This window comes from Schistocerca cancellata, chromosome 4, assembly GCF_023864275.1.
Source record: "Schistocerca cancellata isolate TAMUIC-IGC-003103 chromosome 4, iqSchCanc2.1, whole genome shotgun sequence".
Classification (NCBI taxonomy): domain Eukaryota; kingdom Metazoa; phylum Arthropoda; class Insecta; order Orthoptera; family Acrididae; genus Schistocerca; species Schistocerca cancellata.
In genome coordinates this window covers 699,907,135-699,925,873 of record NC_064629.1, presented here as the reverse complement: position 1 = coordinate 699,925,873, position 18,739 = coordinate 699,907,135, and positions in this window count along the sequence as shown.

The window sequence follows — 18,739 nt, the reverse complement described above, 5'->3', positions numbered from 1 at the left end:
AATTAAAAGTTAATGCTGTTCAAAAAATTCATGATTACATGTGGTTTTTTAAATAAAATATTATGGAATTTTTGAGCATGCCCCTCTGCATGCAATATATCTTGAAGTTGGTCCTGTACATATTGACTGTTCCACTGCGATTCACTCATATCTCATCCGATTGTTACCGACAAAAATAGCAAAGGAGGAACAATTCTTGAAACATGGTATGCATCATCATTTTGCAGATTTTTAGAAAATAATCCAAGAAAGGCCCCATTCCTAACCTGTACCAGAAAGTATTCAGAAAATGATGTCAGCATTCTAAATGTACCAATTTTTCATGTGGCCAGCCCTCTCTCTTGTAATTGATATGTGTGGGGGTCCTGCCCACTCGTTTAATATAAGGTGCCCAGGAAGCTGTATTCTTGGATAGCTAAACAACTGTTCAAGCAAATCTTATTATTGAAGTTTATTACAGTAAATTAAATAGACAATACTTGTTGTTGTTGTTGTGGTCTTCAGTCCTGAGACTGGTTTGATGCAGCTCTCCATGCTACTCTATCCTGTGCAAGCTTCTTCATCTCCCAGTACGTACTGCAGCCTACATCCTTCTGAATCTGCTTAGGGTATTCATCTCTTGGGGTCCCTCTATGATTTTTACCCTCTACGCTGCCCTTCAATACTAAATTGGTGATCCCTTGATGCCTCAGAACATGTTCTACCGACCGATGCCTTCTTCTAGTCAAGTTGTGCCACAAACTCCTCTTCTCCCCAATCCTATTCAGTACCTCCTCATTAGTTATGTGATCTACCCACATTTTGAAAGCTTCAATTCTCTTCTTGTTCAAACTATTTATTGTCCATGTTTCACTTCCATACATGGATACACTCCATACAAATACTTTCAGAAACGACTTCCTGACACTTAAAGCAATACTCGATGTTAACAAATTTCTCTTCTTCAGAAACGCTTTCCTTGCCATTGCCAGTCTACATTTTATATCCTCTCTACTTCGACCATCATCAGTTATTTTGCTCCCCAAATAGCAAAATTCCTTTACTACTGTAAGTGTCTCATTTCCTAATCTAATTCCCTCAGCATCATCCGACTTAATTTGACTACATTCCATTATCCTCGTTTTGCTTTTGTTGATGTTCATCTTATATCCTCCTTTCAAGACACTGTCCATTCTGTTCAACTGCTCTTCCAAGTCCTTTGCTGTCTCTGACAGGATTACAATGTCATCGGTGAACCTTAAAGTTTTTATTTCTTCTCCATGGATTTTAATACCTACTCCGAATTTTTCTTTTGTTTCCTTCACTGCTTGCCCAATAGACAGATTGAATAACATTGGGGAGAGGCTACAACCCTTCTCACTCCCTTCCCAACCACTGCTTTCCTTTCATGTCCCCCGACTCTTATAACTGCCATCTGGTTTCTGTAGAAATTGTAAATAGCTTTTTGCTCCCTGTATTTTACCCCTGCCACCTTCAGAATTTGAAAGATAGTATTCCAGTCAACATTGTCAAAAGCTTTCTCTAAGTCTACAAATGCTAGAAACGTAGGTTTACCTTTCCTTAATCTAGCTTCGAAGATGAGTCGTAGCATCAGTATTGTCTCACGTGTTCCCATATTTCTATGGAATCCAAACTGATCTTCCCCGAGGTTGGCTTCTACCAGTTTTTCCATTCGTCTGTAAAGGATTTGTGTCAGTATTTTGCATCTGTGACTTATTAAACTGATAGTTCGGTAATTTTCACATCTGTCAACACCTGCTGTCTTTGGTATTGGAATTATTATTTTCTTCTTGAAGTCTGAGGGTATTTCACCTGTCTTGTACATCTTGCTCACCAGATGGTAGAGTTTTGTCAGGACTGGCTCTCCCAAGGCTGTGAGTAGTTCTAATGGAATGTTGTCTACTCCCGGGGCTTTGTTTCAACCCAGGTCTTTCAGTGCTCTGTCAAACTCTTCACGCAGTATCATATCTCCCATTTCATCTTCATCTACATCCTCTTCCATTTCCATAATATTGTCCTCAAGTACATCGCCCTTGTATAGACCCTGTATATACTGCTTCCACCTTTCTGCTTTCCCTTTGTTGCTTAGAACTTGGTTTCCATCTGAGCTCTTGATATTCATACAAGTGGTTCTCTTTTCTCCAAAGGTCTCTTTAATTTTCCTGTAGGCAGTATCTATGCATGCAGTAACTACCACCTTTTTTTTAATGCCATTGTTCAGTATAGACTCTTCTCTGCACCCTTACATGTCCAGAATACTGTTACTATGGCTCATGGCAAGACCCTTCTTCAGGTTCACACAGCAAAATTGACACTCATTGTAAAACACCATCTCATGCAGGTGAGCATGTCAGTCATTTGCTGTCAGTGTGTGAAGTGCTGGTCAGGAAGTTGTTTCTGTTGCATGCTTTTCTCTGGAATAGCCACAGATGTGCAACAAGGCAGTGCACAGTGGAGAGAGATTCCATTACAAAGGCCTGCTTGGCTCATGGCATATCCGTGTGTCATTTGCCGAAGCTGACAGATGGTGGGTGTGCAACAAGTACTATAGTGTGTCAAATCACAGTTCCCCCTTGTGATAAGGAAATAGTGAAAGGGAGGTGGGGGTTGTCAGCATCGGCAGTGGTGGTGGTAGTGCTGGCTGTGGGCCTGTGTCTGTTGGCAGCGAGGTGCTGGGGGAGGGGTGGGGGTCACTGCAATGGCAAAGATGAGGGAGGAAGCAGCAATTACATGTGTTGTGGCCCCTGTGGCTGACTGCAGCACCATGTCAGCAGGACAGGTGTATGCCACAGCAGTGACCATAGCAATGGTGTGCACGGCAGGCCTGGCATTGTCCTGGGGATGCCTGGTGCTTGGGTGATGTGATGCCACACTGTCAACCAGGGCAATTGGTGTCACTGCAATTTCGTTTGCTGGTACGGTGGGGTGTTGTGTGAACAGTGCAGGGTTTGGCAAAAGAAGTAGTAGTGAGCAGACACTTGGGCAGATGACACAAGGCTTGGGGCACACAGTGCACCCCACTTGGGTGGAATACTGTGCTGGCGCTGTGAGCATCTGCTGTGGGTGCCCCACGGTGGTAGGCTGGGCAATCTGTCGCTGTGGTGGTGCACACTGGTACTGTGATAGTGGTGAATGGCCCCTCAGTACAAATGGTGTGTTGTTTTCGCCTGATGACTTGGGCATGGTTGCCAGGTAAAGGTCTGGCGGCGAGGGTTGGGTGATTGACATCAGTAGTGGTTGCATTGAGTTGGTTGGCAAGGCAAACTATAAGGCAGCCCAAGGCCTCACAGGCTGCCACTTGGACCAGCGGTGTTGGGTGAGGCACCATCACTGTTGCTCCGTGCCACCTTGATCCAATGAGTGTCCGTGCACCATAGTTTGCAACTATGGTGCATGCCTCCGTGGTTAGTGATTGCTCCATTTGTGTGGCAGAAGTGTAAAGCTGCATTGCGTCATTCATGATGGAAGAGCCTGTGAATATCGCATGTGCAGAAACAAATCACAGGCATGGGTTGTGTGCATTGAGCAGCAACAAGTACATGGTGGAACAGGAAGGTGGATCAGTGGAGTGGGAGAAGTTGTGCATGCCTGGGTGGTGGTGGCATGTGTGAGCTGCTCGAAGCAGCTTAGAAACATTTGGAATCTATCCATCTGTCCCTGTGGAATTAAGAGGGGGCACGGGGAGGGCTGGCAGTGGTATTTGGCTGTCAGTGGGGGCCAAACATGCCATGAACAGTATAGTGGGATCAGTCCATATCATGGTGCACTGTTCTCTTTGCTAGTGGTGGCAGACAAACATGTGGGGATGGCTGTTCGACTCACCTGTGTAATGCATGTGACCCGACATAGCGAGTGGTAGCCAGGTGGTGGGGATGTTCATTTGAGGCTCACTAGCATAGGAAATGCATTCCTCACTAACCTTGCACATATTCTGCCTATGGTGTACTAGTACATTAGAGGGGAAAAAATTAACAGGATACGGAAAGCGCTTTTTTGATTTTTTGTTTCCTTTATTGGAACAGAACACAATTATATAAAAATTACAGGACAACATTAGGACAATAAAATTGTATAGTATTAAAAATGGACACAGGAAAAATAATTCCTATTGAATATGGTACCCTCAGTGAATTGAAGGTTACAGTGAATGGAAAGTAACGAATTGTAACTGTGAAAGTTGCGTATAGAGATTCTATACCTAAGCAAATACAAAGAATAAAAAGGATTGGTTGACAAGTATCCCTCACATGGAACTGTTTGGTCTAAATGTGCATTGTATCACTATAGGTGAAATGCTGGATATTAGTGACAATGGCAACACCATATGGTCTCACAGTTGTGCACACTCCATTTGCACACATATAACCATGACGACATTGCAGGAGGCAACAAAAAAACTTGTGGGCATGCACATTGTACTTTATGGAAATCAGGCAACATGTGGCACACTACCCACTAGGATACAGTTGTCTCTAAGTATTCCATGATGTGGAAGTAGCCTACTGATCCCGTGATACTGTTGGGGCAGTGTGAAAACATCAGTACTGGTCCACATGAACAAAAATCTTAACGCTCTTCCACTAGTGCTCATCAATGTTTACAGACGCCAGCAATCATTGTTCAGCCAAATAACACAGTGCAGACTCACTGGTGTTGTCATCTCTGCACACGTATATGTCCAGATTACTGTTACTGCACCTTGTGGTAAGTTCCTTCTTCAAGTCAACACAGCACAATTGATGCCCTTTATAAATAACTAACTAACTGCAACATGCATGTCAGTCATTGGGCATTGGCACAGGAGGTACTGGGCTGAGACCTCTTTCTGTTGCCTGCTCTTCTCTGGAAAAACACCAGAGCTGCAGCAAGGCAGTGCATGGCAGACTGAGATTCTGCTACATAGGCCCACTTTGCTCGCAACTGACCTGCATGTTGTCTGATGTTGTCATCTGCTGAAGCAGATGGGAGGTAGGCACACATGTGATGTAGTGTGTCACCACTGCAGGAAGACTTATTATGACAGTCATGCTGAAAGGTAGGACAGCAACTGTAAAATACATAGTACAGTGCACACACCTGCTTATGATTTTAAACAGAAAATAGTAGCAGTGCACAAAACAACAAATCTGACTGTTATCTTGTTCTATTGTGATAGTGTCAAAATAACTAGCTCTTTAGGACTTCCATGGTCAGCCACTTTTACATCTACACTGGAACTCTAAGTGAATGTAATGAATTGTGTGCATCAATTTCAGTTCCTGTGGATATCTCTGTCTGGCTGCAAAAAATTCCGGAGGAACTTCCCCCAAATAGGCAGGATATTAGAGCAAGTCAAACAGTTCTCAGTATGGACAAAGATTGTGTTTGTATTGTAATGATGGTTCAGTATAGTATCACACAGGGTGCCATTTATGTGGTGATGGAATTATTTTTTATCCTCCCACTTTGGAAAACTTATTAATGTAAATAAAATTAATTATGTAATAAATCTGCACTCCATTGTGGCATTTGCAGTCAACAACAAAATGACTATGTGTGTCAGCTGCAGAAATTCAAGGTACATCACAATCATTTTATTTCCACAAAATATATCCATTTTGGATTACAGCCAGACTGATTGCAATTAGTATTTACAAAACCCAACTACAGAACTATTACCATCTTTCTGTTAGATACTAATGTAAAAAAGGGAACAATAACATGGCCATTTTGTCAGTAATTATTGAAGGGCAGCTTTTCTGTTTCTTCATTATTATTTTGAAACAAATAGAATATTGCCATTGGACTTCATTGGGTGCTTTATTTTATATCCTTTCATTTGGTAAATGAAATATAGTTGAAACAGAGTTGAAACTGAAAGACTTGTACTGCTGTGTACTCAGCACCATTCCCAGGCAGCAGAGTGAAGATGGTGATCAGACTGTAACTGTTGTTTAAAAGTGACTTTGACTCAGGGCCGCTGCTTACATGCACAAGCAAAGTGTTGTGCAACCTCACAGCAGGCAGTAACATGCTTTATATCAGGCCTAGTAGGGAACTGTTCTACCTTAGGGGTAATCTCTCTTAGCCTTCAGTAAAATTTATTCTGGACATGCATTTAAATCTGAGTCATCAACTTTAATGCTTTGTCTCATACACTGAATTATTTATTAGTACCTTTTGTCACAGTTTGGAATGTTCTCTTTTCTGGAACTAAAAGAAACACACTTGCTTCAATTAGGAAGTTTTTTGCTCCTCATAATCTAAATTTTCCATGTAGCAAAAGTTGGTTCTAAGGCAACAGACAGTTATAACACAAAACTGCTTCAAATTAGCCACTTATTTTCATACCAGTCACTGTGCCTGAGTCACACTATGACAATTAATATTAAACATAAGTCTTTGCATTTAGTTCCCTTTTCAGATATGATACCTAAGATTACCAACATTTATTGAAAGTCAGAACCAACACAATGTTCAAGGTGACAATAAGTATTGTGGGGAAATCCTGATATAAAGCACTGCTCAACTTATTTTTTGACACTCTTTAAAGCAGTCTTTTGAAGCAACTAAATTATCTCCATAAAAGAATGAGGTGAATGTAACTCATTCAGAAAACCATTTCCACAAAGGAGGAGTGTTCCAAAATGGAGTCTGATATGAACACGGGTATAAGTGATTGAATTCCTCACTGCTGATGAAATTGCACTGATTGAAATCCATCAGTGCTTTGTAAAGGTGTATTGAGACAATACAGTAGACATGAGTAATGTGAGCTGATGGGTACAGCTTTCTCAAGGTGTTGAAAAGGATGTGCATGACAAGCTATGGCCCGGTCGATCCTTCACAGCTGTGATCCCTTTGCAATGAAGAGTGTTCTGATCAACTGATTGATGCTGATTGGCAGCTAATGACCAGAGAATTTTCTGCAAAGCTGAATGTTGGCTTTAATGTCTTGGAAACAATGTTGGAACATCCTGGTTATCAAAAAGTCTGTGCGAGATGGGTCCCATGGGCGCTTATATAAGAACAAAAAACTCATCAAATGTAAATTTGTCACAACCTACTGGATAAATATAAAGCTGAAAGTGACAATTTTCTGAATAGCATCATCACTGGAGATGAGATACGGTATCACCACAAAGAGCCGAAATCCAATATGGTAACATGTGAATTCTCTGTGAAAAAAGCATTCAAGGCACAGACATCTGCAGGAAAAGTGATGTGCACAGTCTTCTGGGATAGCCAGGGAGTGGTTCTTTTGTATGACATGGAGCCTGGAGAAACTGTAAATTCAGCTAAAAGACAGCACTGACAAAGTTGAAAGCCTGAATTTCCAGGCTAACGCCAGAGAAGAAGTGCAACTTTCACATACAACATGATAGCACCAGGCTCCACACCAGTTTTGTGAACATGCAACTCATTGCAAAATTCGGTTGGACTGTCTTACTACATCCAATTTACAGTCCTGATTTAGAGCCTTCAGACTTCCATCTCTTTGTGCCTCTGATAGATGGGCTGCATGGCAAACATTTTCATGACTCAGATGCTGTTGTCAAAGCTGGTTCTGATTTTTACATGCACGGTATGCAGGCTATGGTTCATTGTTGGCAAAAGTGCATAACAATGGCGGTGACTATGTGGAAAATGTCAGTCTGTAGCTGAAGTATTGCTCTATTTACCTGTGCTGTTGTGATTTGTGTATCTCCTGTAGTTCCCATGACTAATAATAGAAGGCATTACTTTTGGAGCAACCCTCATATAAAGTGTTCAAAGAACTTATGGGAATGCAGCTGGGTGGCACTTTGAAAACCACCTATGTTAAAGTTTTCACCTGACTGCTTTTCCATCAGTTGTTTGAACAAACAGAAATGGGAAGGATGGAAGTAGTCATTAGTAATGGAGCTCAAGCTTGGATTATGAAAGGATGGAGAATGAAATCAGCAATGCTGTTTTTGAAGGTAACATCACAGCGTTTGGCTGGAGCAATTAAGGGAAACTATGGAAAACCTAAATGTGGATGGCTGGATGGGGATTTGAACCATCATCATCTGAATGCAAGTCCAGTGTGCTAACCACTGCACCATCTGGCTCAGTTCTACATGGGACTTGAGTTTTATCATAATTAGCTGATTCATGTAGAAAGTTGGCTTTTAGCCCAATTTGTAAGTATAATTTTAAACAAAAATTTTTTTCATTATGACATAGGCTCAGTTGAAGACAAAATTATGACGTTATTTGTGGGGTTTTGCTTCTACTTATCATGTTGTGTATCCCTTTCCATACAATGTGAGTTTACAGTAAGTTCTTCTAGGGCCTGGGCACCACACAGCCATTAACTTTGGGCTTGTTATCAATAAGAGGTGGCTGTACACTGTGATCTCAGCATAATGATGTTGATGCCAAAAAGTTATACTAGAGGTGAGACAAATTAGTGAATAATTTAATAAAAAGTGAACTAATGTTAGAACTGTTGAAGGATAGTAAGATTGCTCAAAACAAATTGATTTTAATTTAGAGACAATTACATTTATTTTTTTAGAAATGTGTCATGAATGTGAATGGTAACCACATACAAATAACTCATTGAATAAATTTTGTATCTGTCAGCACTGCAAAGTTCTGGAATAATTTTGTGCAGGCATAGCATTTACTGCCAGAAGTGTGCACTAATAATAAAGTATATCAGTGCAATAAACTCTTGAAAACCTGATCTATCTCTGAATGAACTAGTCAGTCATGCAAGATCTTCTCACTAACTGAACTGCCTCTAAATATTGAAATCAGAGATCCAAGATTTACACAGTATCACATACACCCAATATTATTCTAAGTACCGATACATGAAAGTAACATTCACAGCATACTCACCACCCATAACTTTACCAACTGCAGATGAAACCAAGACCAAAGGCCATGAGCTCTGTGCTGCCTACTTACTTAAAGATTCAGTCATGTGAGCACTCCCTGATTTAATGTAGATGCTTTCATCCTGACCACAATTCATAATTTTCACAATAATTTCTTATCAGTACTTGTGATACACATATAGAATATGTCTGTGGTCAGTTTTCAAACACATAGTAAAATTACTTATACATTATTTCAACAATTTAAAACAAATTCCAAATATATACATTGCCACACCTGGCACTCAAGTCAAAACACTGACAATCTATTTTATAAATCAAAACTAAAATTAAATGTACATTAAAAGTTATTGGAATATTAAAGAAGGAAACTCACACTGATAAGATCATTTTTGCCTCTGTGGAGGATTCCATAGTTATGGCACTATTTATGTAAATAAAGTAATTGTTTATAATGTTTAAGCATATGTGTTTGATTAGAAAACGTTTTCATACTGATGGCACTGTCTTCTTTAATCTGGTATATCTTAAGTGTGGTTTTTGTGATGGGTTCAGTTGTTACAATGTATCATAAACAATAAGGGTAATAATGTTTAATTGTTAAAACATAAGATAATGATTTATGTTCAGTGAGCACATCCCATTGCTGTGGTTCCAAAGCTGTTATTGGTTTCTCCCTAGCATGCTTGTAAGGCATTTTATGTATTTTCATTAAAATTATATTAGTGACAATATTCCAAATCACAAGGATTTCCATTTCAGCTCATCCCGTGACCATGCAGCCTCTTTCTGCCCAGGGAAACCCCAATGACCACTGGCCCTTGTGGCTTGCTAACTGTCTTTGCCTGCACTCAGCTCACCTGTCACAGTGCATCTGACATTTGGCCACCCCAACAAACATACACACCAGTACACAGACAACCTGCCAGATTAAGTCCACCCTGGGGCAATCTAACCAGCTGGTTGTGATGTTGCACAATGTCACAAGCTCCCATTTCAAACATTATTTCTCAACTGGAGATGCACAGTGTAACATCAGTGAGAGGTTGGCCTGTATGGGGTGCTACTAGAGCATCAACAGCATTTTCACTTCAATTAATCCTATGGTGGCACACTGATGATAGATATACTGAAATTTTAATAAATGTTCGAGATTTATTAAGATGTTATTTCAACTGGAAGTGAAAGAGTTAAATAAAAGTTATATAAAGCTTTTATTGTTATTCAATATGAAAATAACTGGACTTTAACAGAAGCCATGGACCTGCAACTCTGGATAGAACAAGTAAAAAGGAAGATATATTTAGAGGAGTTGTGAATTTGGGAATTTGTTAATATATTTTCATGGGGGCTTGTTAACTTACCAAAAATAAAACATTGGGTAAATGTTAATGCTCACCAAGAATGTTCTTCTCTAATCCCGAGTAATCTTTAGTAATGTTTAGTTTAGTAATATCTGAAAAAATTGTCCTTCTGGGTCAATAATTCATCAGATACCTTTGATAGTTTCCTCCATTGTACTAATACTGCTGAGGTACAGTATAACTGACACTTAGTTTGGTCCCTCAGACTGCCTACTGCAATTGCTGACTGGAAGAAGCACATGGCATTATTGTCCAGCAGGCTGGCTTTCACAGTCTGTGATACCAGACAGTTTATGGTCCACTCTCACACAAGAATCACAGTATAACAGAAAATGTTTAATACAAACATATTGACAGATACTTTGAAAACACTCCCTTGCCTATTCTGCATTATCTTCTTTAAATTTAAAAATAAATTTGTGTTGTATGAGTAATTCACCACTGAACTTAAATGTTGTAGAAATTTTAATAGTTCACAATGCCCTTCTAGCAAGTTCAGTGCTAGTATAGTGTCTACTGTTTTGATGGACAAGTTGAGTGTTCAGTGTAGGATTTCAGGGTAAAGTTCATCCGCATTTTTATTTGATGTTCTTTGGAGAGGAAAAAAAAGACTGCATTGTACAGGGGTATTGGACTTTATTTTAATGTGAAAGGAATGTTTTGCTGTTCCTTAAATTAGATTCATTTTTCTTCATGTCTTGTTCAACTTTAGTCATAAATCCACAGAAAATTAAGTTCCATTAAAACAAAGTCACATTTTGCAAAACAGCATTCACAGAAGCTTCACAGTTTTACTCAAACCAATGCTGAATAATCAACTTGGAACCTCATAGCCAGAACAAAGAAACTGAAGAGACAAAGAACGGACTTCTATGCAAAGGACTAAGTAACTGTCTCTATCAAATGTGAACTACAAATTGTTTTCTTTTCCATTTTTAGAGTTATGGTTACATGCTGGAACTCTTTTAAACCCCTAGTGTCATTTTAATTATTTTAGTTACATCTTTTTTAATTAATTACAAATTAAAATGGGAATCTGTTTTCCTGCAAAGAAAAATAGTAATAATAAAAAAACTGAACCAGTGACAATTTTATGTTAAGTAATAACAATTTTGCATAGGGAAGTTTGAAAATGTCTAAACTTTAAAAATTTGTCATTTCTGCACAAATTCATTTTTTTAAAGAATAAAATATTTACTGACAACTAGAAGATGAGGCTCTTTTAAACTGATACGTGAGAATATATTTTTACAACTTTTTGTTTTTTACCAAATTTTCATAGTATGTTTTTGCTTATGTAACTGTGTTAGAGAGATATTCACTAAATAAAAACATTTTTGTGAAACCAACCACAGTTCCATTATCTAAAGGTACATATTTAACTAATGAACAGTACATTGTCATGTAGAACAACTTAAATAAAATTTCCTTTTGGAAGTTTTCATGACATTTATTATCATTTGAATACATTAAATAATGGAAAGCTGTAGCATTACTGACATACATTTATCTTCAAAGTTATGTCCTCTTTTATTCTTCTTAAGTTTAAGTGAAATTAATACGATGACTGACTTTGAAGAATGTTACGTTCATATGCTGGGGCTGGCTGGAATGTCCTCATTAATTATAATCATTAAATAAAATTACTGTTGCTATGTAAGGTCCAGTGTCTCATGTGCTTCATCAGAAGCATAAGCATAATATGTGACAAGACTGGAATGGCATCAAACACTTCAAAATCAGTGGTATCAGTCTCTTCATTTCATTAGACTAGCATAAATCTTTGTATTTTAAGACTTCCTGATAGAACACTTTCATATTTAAATCTGAAAAACAAGCAGGCTATGTCTTTGTTCTACTAATACTTGTTTATTTCAAACAGGTTTCCAGTTCATTGGGCCATTGTCTGGAAACAACTGACCAGTGTCTGCAAGACACATTAATGGATAGGAAATTGAACATTATGAACAAAGACTCTCAACACACAGAGACTCTTTGGTAATGAAATTAGGTGAGAAATGTCATATAAAGCACACACCACATGTTTTATGCAAACAAAATGTTAAATTTGTGAGGAAAACAAGGTAAGGTATCATGACAATTCTGTTGTGGTACTAGTTTGTGATGATGAACGTGATAATTAGGACTGAAGTCTGGGAGTGTCTGGCTGGCTGACAGTCATGTGAAGCTCAAGAGGGAGAAGGGATAGTCTCAGCCATAATTGATCATTTAAAACCAGGTGGCGGTTTTGAGCTAAATGCTTATTTACCTCAAGTGCTCATTGCAGGTTACATTTTTCCCTTTGTTGGCTACATGTAACATTTATGTGCAGATTTTGCATCTATGAATTGCCTTAAGCACATGTCCAGCAGAAGTGGAGTATGCCATTTGTGATTTCCAGTATTATGATAAGGATGTAGAGGAGATATTGAGTCACAACGAAAAGAGTTCTATACATTTGATCTGTCAGCCAAAAGGCTTTCTCCACAGTGGCCAGAGACAGTATGGCTGTTAGCTGTGCTTGGGTTAATGTGCTTGATTGTCTCTGTTTCCTCCTTTAGATGAAGGCCTTTCGGCTGTTGCTCAAACGTGTAGCAGTCCTTTTTGTGTCTGTCTGTGACTCAGCATCTATATATTCATTGTATTGTCATTATTCCACCTTGGATTTTTGTGCTGTTTGATTTGGAGACCTACAGCTCAGTTAGTCTAGCTGCTGTAGGATTGCCTGTTTGATCAACATGTAATTTGTTGCAGTCAATGCAATAATTTTATAAACACCATTATTACTTAATAAATCTGTTTTATCTTTACAGTTTAATAAAATATAAGCTGTGATACCTCTTACATAAAATGAAGTATTATAGTTACAGGACCTGAGAGTTTTGGCAATTTTTTGGATGACTTTCCTAAATATGGGATAGTACAACAGCTGATTTTAATTAAATCTGTTACTGCAGTGGGGACAGAGAGAAAGGGTAAGATTTCTCTTTTCTGTTTCTTGTGTAGAATGTTGCCAACTATTTGAGGATTGTAGCCTTTGCTAAATGCAGTAAGCATGTGCCAAAGTGCTGTATAATTGTAAGTGCATAGAATATAACATAACACTGACATACCATAAGTGGCAATTTGAAACATGTCTAAAAGTGCTGTAGCTGTGAAACAGAAAGCAGAAATACTTTGGATTATGGGAGAGATTAGGGATGCTTATAGCTGTAAAGACAGACTTAATAAAGACATTTATTCATTGCATTTGAAACTTTTAGCTGGCATAGGTTCATTGCAATTCCAATTATTTAATGATAAGGTGGAGAAAGTAGTCCATAAGCAATGTAGTGAATTGAATTACATACATGGAAAAAAACCAGGTGTTTATGTGGGAATATGGAGTCAAGTTCTTCCACTGATAAAGTTCATGATTTTTTTGACAGTAGTTAACTTAACCAACACTCACTTTGCAAGTGATGAATTGATATTTCTCAATAAATGCTCTCATTTCCTTGCCTTGTCTGATATAGTTGTCACTCACACAGGTGCCCATTTAGTAAACATAGCTGTACTAAAGAGGCAAGAGTAGCTGTGAAAACTTGAGGTACTAGCCACAGAGTTAGAGAAGGAGAAGATGTAAACGGTAAACGTAATATGCAAATGCTCAGAAGGAATCAATACTGTGGTATCCACCACTATTAAATCTTCGCACTGAGCAACATCGCAGGCTGCCTTCATGCACACACACTTCAGAACACAGCTGACCAATAACACTCAGCAATTAGCCAGCCAGAATATTCAGCAACCACAGGGTATTGGAAGATGTTCCATACTCAGGTTTGCCTGGTTTATGAGGACCTGTTCACCCTGGAACTCGGCACTGCAAAGAATGTTGCTCCGCACATCGCACTGAAACGTAATGTGTGGCCTCGGTACTTTCGAGCTGGTGCCTTTTTGTTAGCTTTCAGAGACCAAGTAAAGGAAGAATTGGATCACCTAACTGCAATTGGAGTTCCAGAACCTATTCCTTCTAGTCAATGGGCTACCCCATCAGTAATAGTGTGAAAGCCATTGGGGAAGATATGCCTGTGAGGGATTTTAAAGTAACTGTCAGTGCCCAATCAGAGATTGAGATGTACCCTATTCCAATGCCAGAAGAATTACTGTCAAAATTAAAAAGTGAAAACTTCTTCTCTAAAACAGACCTAGTGGATTCATACCTCCAACTTCCCCTTGATGCAGAATTCAACAGTTTCTTACACTTAACACGTTGCACAGGCTTTATCATTTCAAATGTCTAATATTTGGTATAGCAAGTGCCCCTCCATTTTTCAATGGTTTTTGGAACAATTAGTACTAAAAGTGGATGGATGTGTTAACTATTTGGATGACATCACTGTAACAGGGAGAACCGTGGAGAAACTCCATCACAATCTGAAATCTTTATTCGGCACCTTAAGGGAGGCTGGCCTAAGATGCAGAAAAGAAAAATGTTGGTTTTTCCAGCCTGAGGTTGAGTACGTCAGTCACATCATTTCCAGCATTTGTCCTCTGGACAAACATATTAAAGCTACAACGAAACTTCCCTGTCCAACAACGCTTAAGCAACTTCGTTCCTTTCTGGGGAAGATATTGAATTACTGAAAGTTCTTACCCACAGCAGCAACAGAAACCGCCCCCTTGTCCCAGTTATGTAAAAATGGGGTGTCTTTCCAGTGGACACCAGCTTGTGAGTGCACCTTTGACAGGTTGAAATCCCAGTTGTTGATGGACCCGTGCCTCGCATATTTTGATCCAATAAAGCAGATAATTATTGCAATGGACACATCTGATAGAGGTGTTGGAGTGGTCCTGGCACACTGGGAGGCAGATGGTTCTGAGCACTGATGGAGCCTTATTTAACACCACTACAGATGTCTACAAGCCAGTTCTCATCATGCTATGTTTCTACTCCACAACTCGGATGTATTAAGCTACAGTGGACCCGCTGTTTGATGTTGATTCAGGAACTTGGACTTCAGTGTTAACTAGGCATAGAATGTCAATGGGCTTGCTATTTCTGTCAGAATTCTGCATTTCCCTTGCACTTCCTGGACATCGGTATAACCACCATCTATTTATATCATTTTCCGTAAAGTGTTCATCTACAACTTGGAGCTTGGCAACAGAATTATTTGGATCAGTGTTGTGTCAATAACCCATAGGACAGTGATATATTTATTGTGTTGTTCATAGTTATAACAAATACTAAATTATATAAGAAAAGAGTGCTGATTACAAAGGCAGATAAAAGAAATGCATTGGCTATTACCCAAGTCCAATAATAAGAACAAAGTCTTTCAATATTTATCAGAGAACACTTTGGAAATAGTAGGTAAAGATTCTACTTTTTTTAAAATGTTGCACTGAAAAAAAATAGAAAAAGTGCAATTTCTGTTAGATGAAAAGTGAGGTACGATGAGTGTGAACCCAAAATTACTGTCCTTAAATGCTCAAAATAAGTTGTGTAAGGAAAACAGAGGCATGCAAGTACTCACCAATGGAAGGGAAGCACCATTGAAAAAGATAAATAAGGCATTGTTATCTGAAATTTCCAAGCAATTTCTGAATTGCAGATAGTACTATTTTTGTGAATGAGTGTAAGGACCTCAAGTCATTGAGTAGTATGATAATGGCATCTTTAAATGTATGGTAGTTAACCATTATATGAATATTCTAAATGATGAGACACTAGAACTAATTGAGAATAATCTCATATGTAGCAGTACCATGAATAAAGAGGAACTTAGTGAATTTCTTGACCTGCTTAAGTTTAGTCTTGCCTACAACTATTTTGAGTTTGCTGGTAAAGTGTTTCAACAGCCAGAGGGTCTAGCAATTGATAATTGTGTTTGCAGTTAACTAGTAGACATATTTTGATATGATCTTGGAACTAGAGTTTTTGCAAGCAATCCTGAATTATTTGAAGGTGATATGTAGATGGCACCCTTATTATAGTCAGAGGTGGTCATAAAGAAATCAAGGCTATTTTTAATGAATTTAATAGACAGTACAGGAACATCAGTTATACACTTGAAACTTAAGTTGGTAAGTTAAGCTTTTTGGATTTACTTTTCCATCTTTTGTAAACTGACACAGTCTGATATCAATGGGAAGGATTCCAATAATGCTATCCAATATAAAATAGCCATTTTCCACTGCATGATTGCATGAGTGAATAGATTTCCACTAAGTAATGATAAAATACATAAAGAACTGAGGACCTGAAACACATCACTGTTATCAGTATCTATGAAAAATCACTTGTTGCCCATTTGTACAATAAGCATAAATGAGGTAGGACTGCATGGGATGATGAGAAGAAGCAGTTTTTAGCTATGCAATACAGGGCCAAATGTCCTCCAAGTTAGCCTTACATTTCACTAAGAGATTTGTTTTCGGTTTCTGGTTTGCAGGTTGTCTTAGATATATGTCATTGTTGTTGTGGTCTTCAGTCCAAAGACTAGTTTTATGCAGCTCTCCATGCTACTCTATCCTGTCCAAGCTTCTTCATCTCCAAATAACTACTGAAATCTACATCCTGCTGAATCTGTTTAGTGTATTCCTCTCCTGGTCTCCCTCTATGATTTTTACCCTCCAAACTGACCTCTGATATTAAATTGGTGATCCCTTGATGCCTCAGAAAGTGTCCTACCAACTGATGCCTTCTTTTAGTCAGGTTGTGCCACAAATTTGTCTTCTACCCAATTCCGTTCAGTAACTCCTCATTAGTTACGTCATCTACCCATCTAATCTTTAGCATTCTTCTGTAGCAGCACATTCTTCTTATATAAACTATTTATCTTCTGTGTGTTACATCCATACATGGCTACACTCCATACAAATACTTTTAGAAGAGACTTCCTGACACTTAAATCTATATTCAATGTCAATAAATTTCTCTTCTTCAGAAATGCTTTTCTTGCCATTGCCAGTCTACATTTTATATCCTCCATACTTCGACCATCATCAGTTATTTTGCTCCCTGAGTAGCAAAACTCATCTACTACTTTAAGTGTCTCATTTCCTAATCTAATTCCCTCAGCATTACCTGATTTAATTAGACTACATTCCATTATTCTCATTTTGCTTTTGTTGATGTTCATCATATAGCCTCCATTCCATTCAGCTGCTCTTCCAGGTCCTTTGCTGTCTCTGACAGAATTGCAATGTCATTGGCAAACCTCAAAGTTTTGATTTCTTCTCCATATATTATAATTCCTACTCCAAATTTTTCTTTTGTTTCCTTTACTGCTTGCTGAATATATAGATTGAATAACATCGGGGATGGGCAACAACCCTGTCTCACTCCCTTCCCAACCACTGCTTCCCTTTCATGCCACTTGGCTCTTATAACTTCCATCTGGTTTCTGTACAAGTTGGAAACAGCCTTTCGCTCCCTGTATTTGACACATGCTGAATTCAGAATTTGAAAGAGAGTATTCCAGTCAACATTGTCAAAAGCTTTCTCTAAGTCTACAAATGCTAGAAATGTAGGTTTGCCTGTGCTTAATCTATCTTCTAATGTAAGTTGTAGGGTCAGTATTGCCTTACATGTTCCAGCATTTCTATGGAATTCAAACTGAACTTCCTCAAGTTTGGCTTCTACCAGTTTTTCCATTCGTCTGTAAAGAATTCATATCAGTATTTTGCAGCCATGACTTATTAAACTGATAGTTCAGTAATTTTCACACTTGTCAATACTTGCTTTCTTTGGGATTGCAATTATTATATTCTTCTTGAAGTCTGAGGATATTTTGCCTGTCTCAAACATCTTGCTGACCAGATGGTAGAGTTTTGTCAGGGCTGGCTCTCCCAAGGCTGTTAGTAGTTCTAATGGAATGTTGTCTACTCCTGGGGCCTTGTTTTGACTTAGGTCTTTCAGTGCTCTGTCAAATTCTTCACACAGTATCATATTTCCACTTCATCTCCACCTACATCCTCTTCCATTTCCATGATATTGCCCTTGAATACATCGCCCTTGTACAGACCCTCTATATACTCCTTCCACCTTTCTGCTTTCTCTTCTGTACTTATAACTGGTTTTCTGTCTGTGCTCTTGATATTCATACAAGTGTTTCTCTTTTATCCAAAGGTCTCTTTAGTTTTCCTGTTGGCAGTTTATATATATACTGAGACATAAACTAGGCAAAGGGATATGTGGAACCAGTGCAAGGAAATTTACCTCTTATGGGGTATATAAATTACAGGACCAAGGAGGACATCAAAAGCAGACTCGCTATGGCAAAAAAGGCATTTCTGGCCAAGAGAAGTTTACTAATATCAAATACCGGCCTTAATTTGAGGAAGAAATTACTGAGGATGTACGTCTGGAGTACAGCATTGTATGGTAGTGAAACATGGACTGTGGGAAAACCGGAACAGAAGAGAATCGAAGCATTTGAGATGTGGTGCTATAGACGAATGTTGAAAATTAGCTGAACTGAGAAGGTAAGGAATGAGGAGGTTCTACGCAGAATCGGAGACGAAAGAAATATGTGG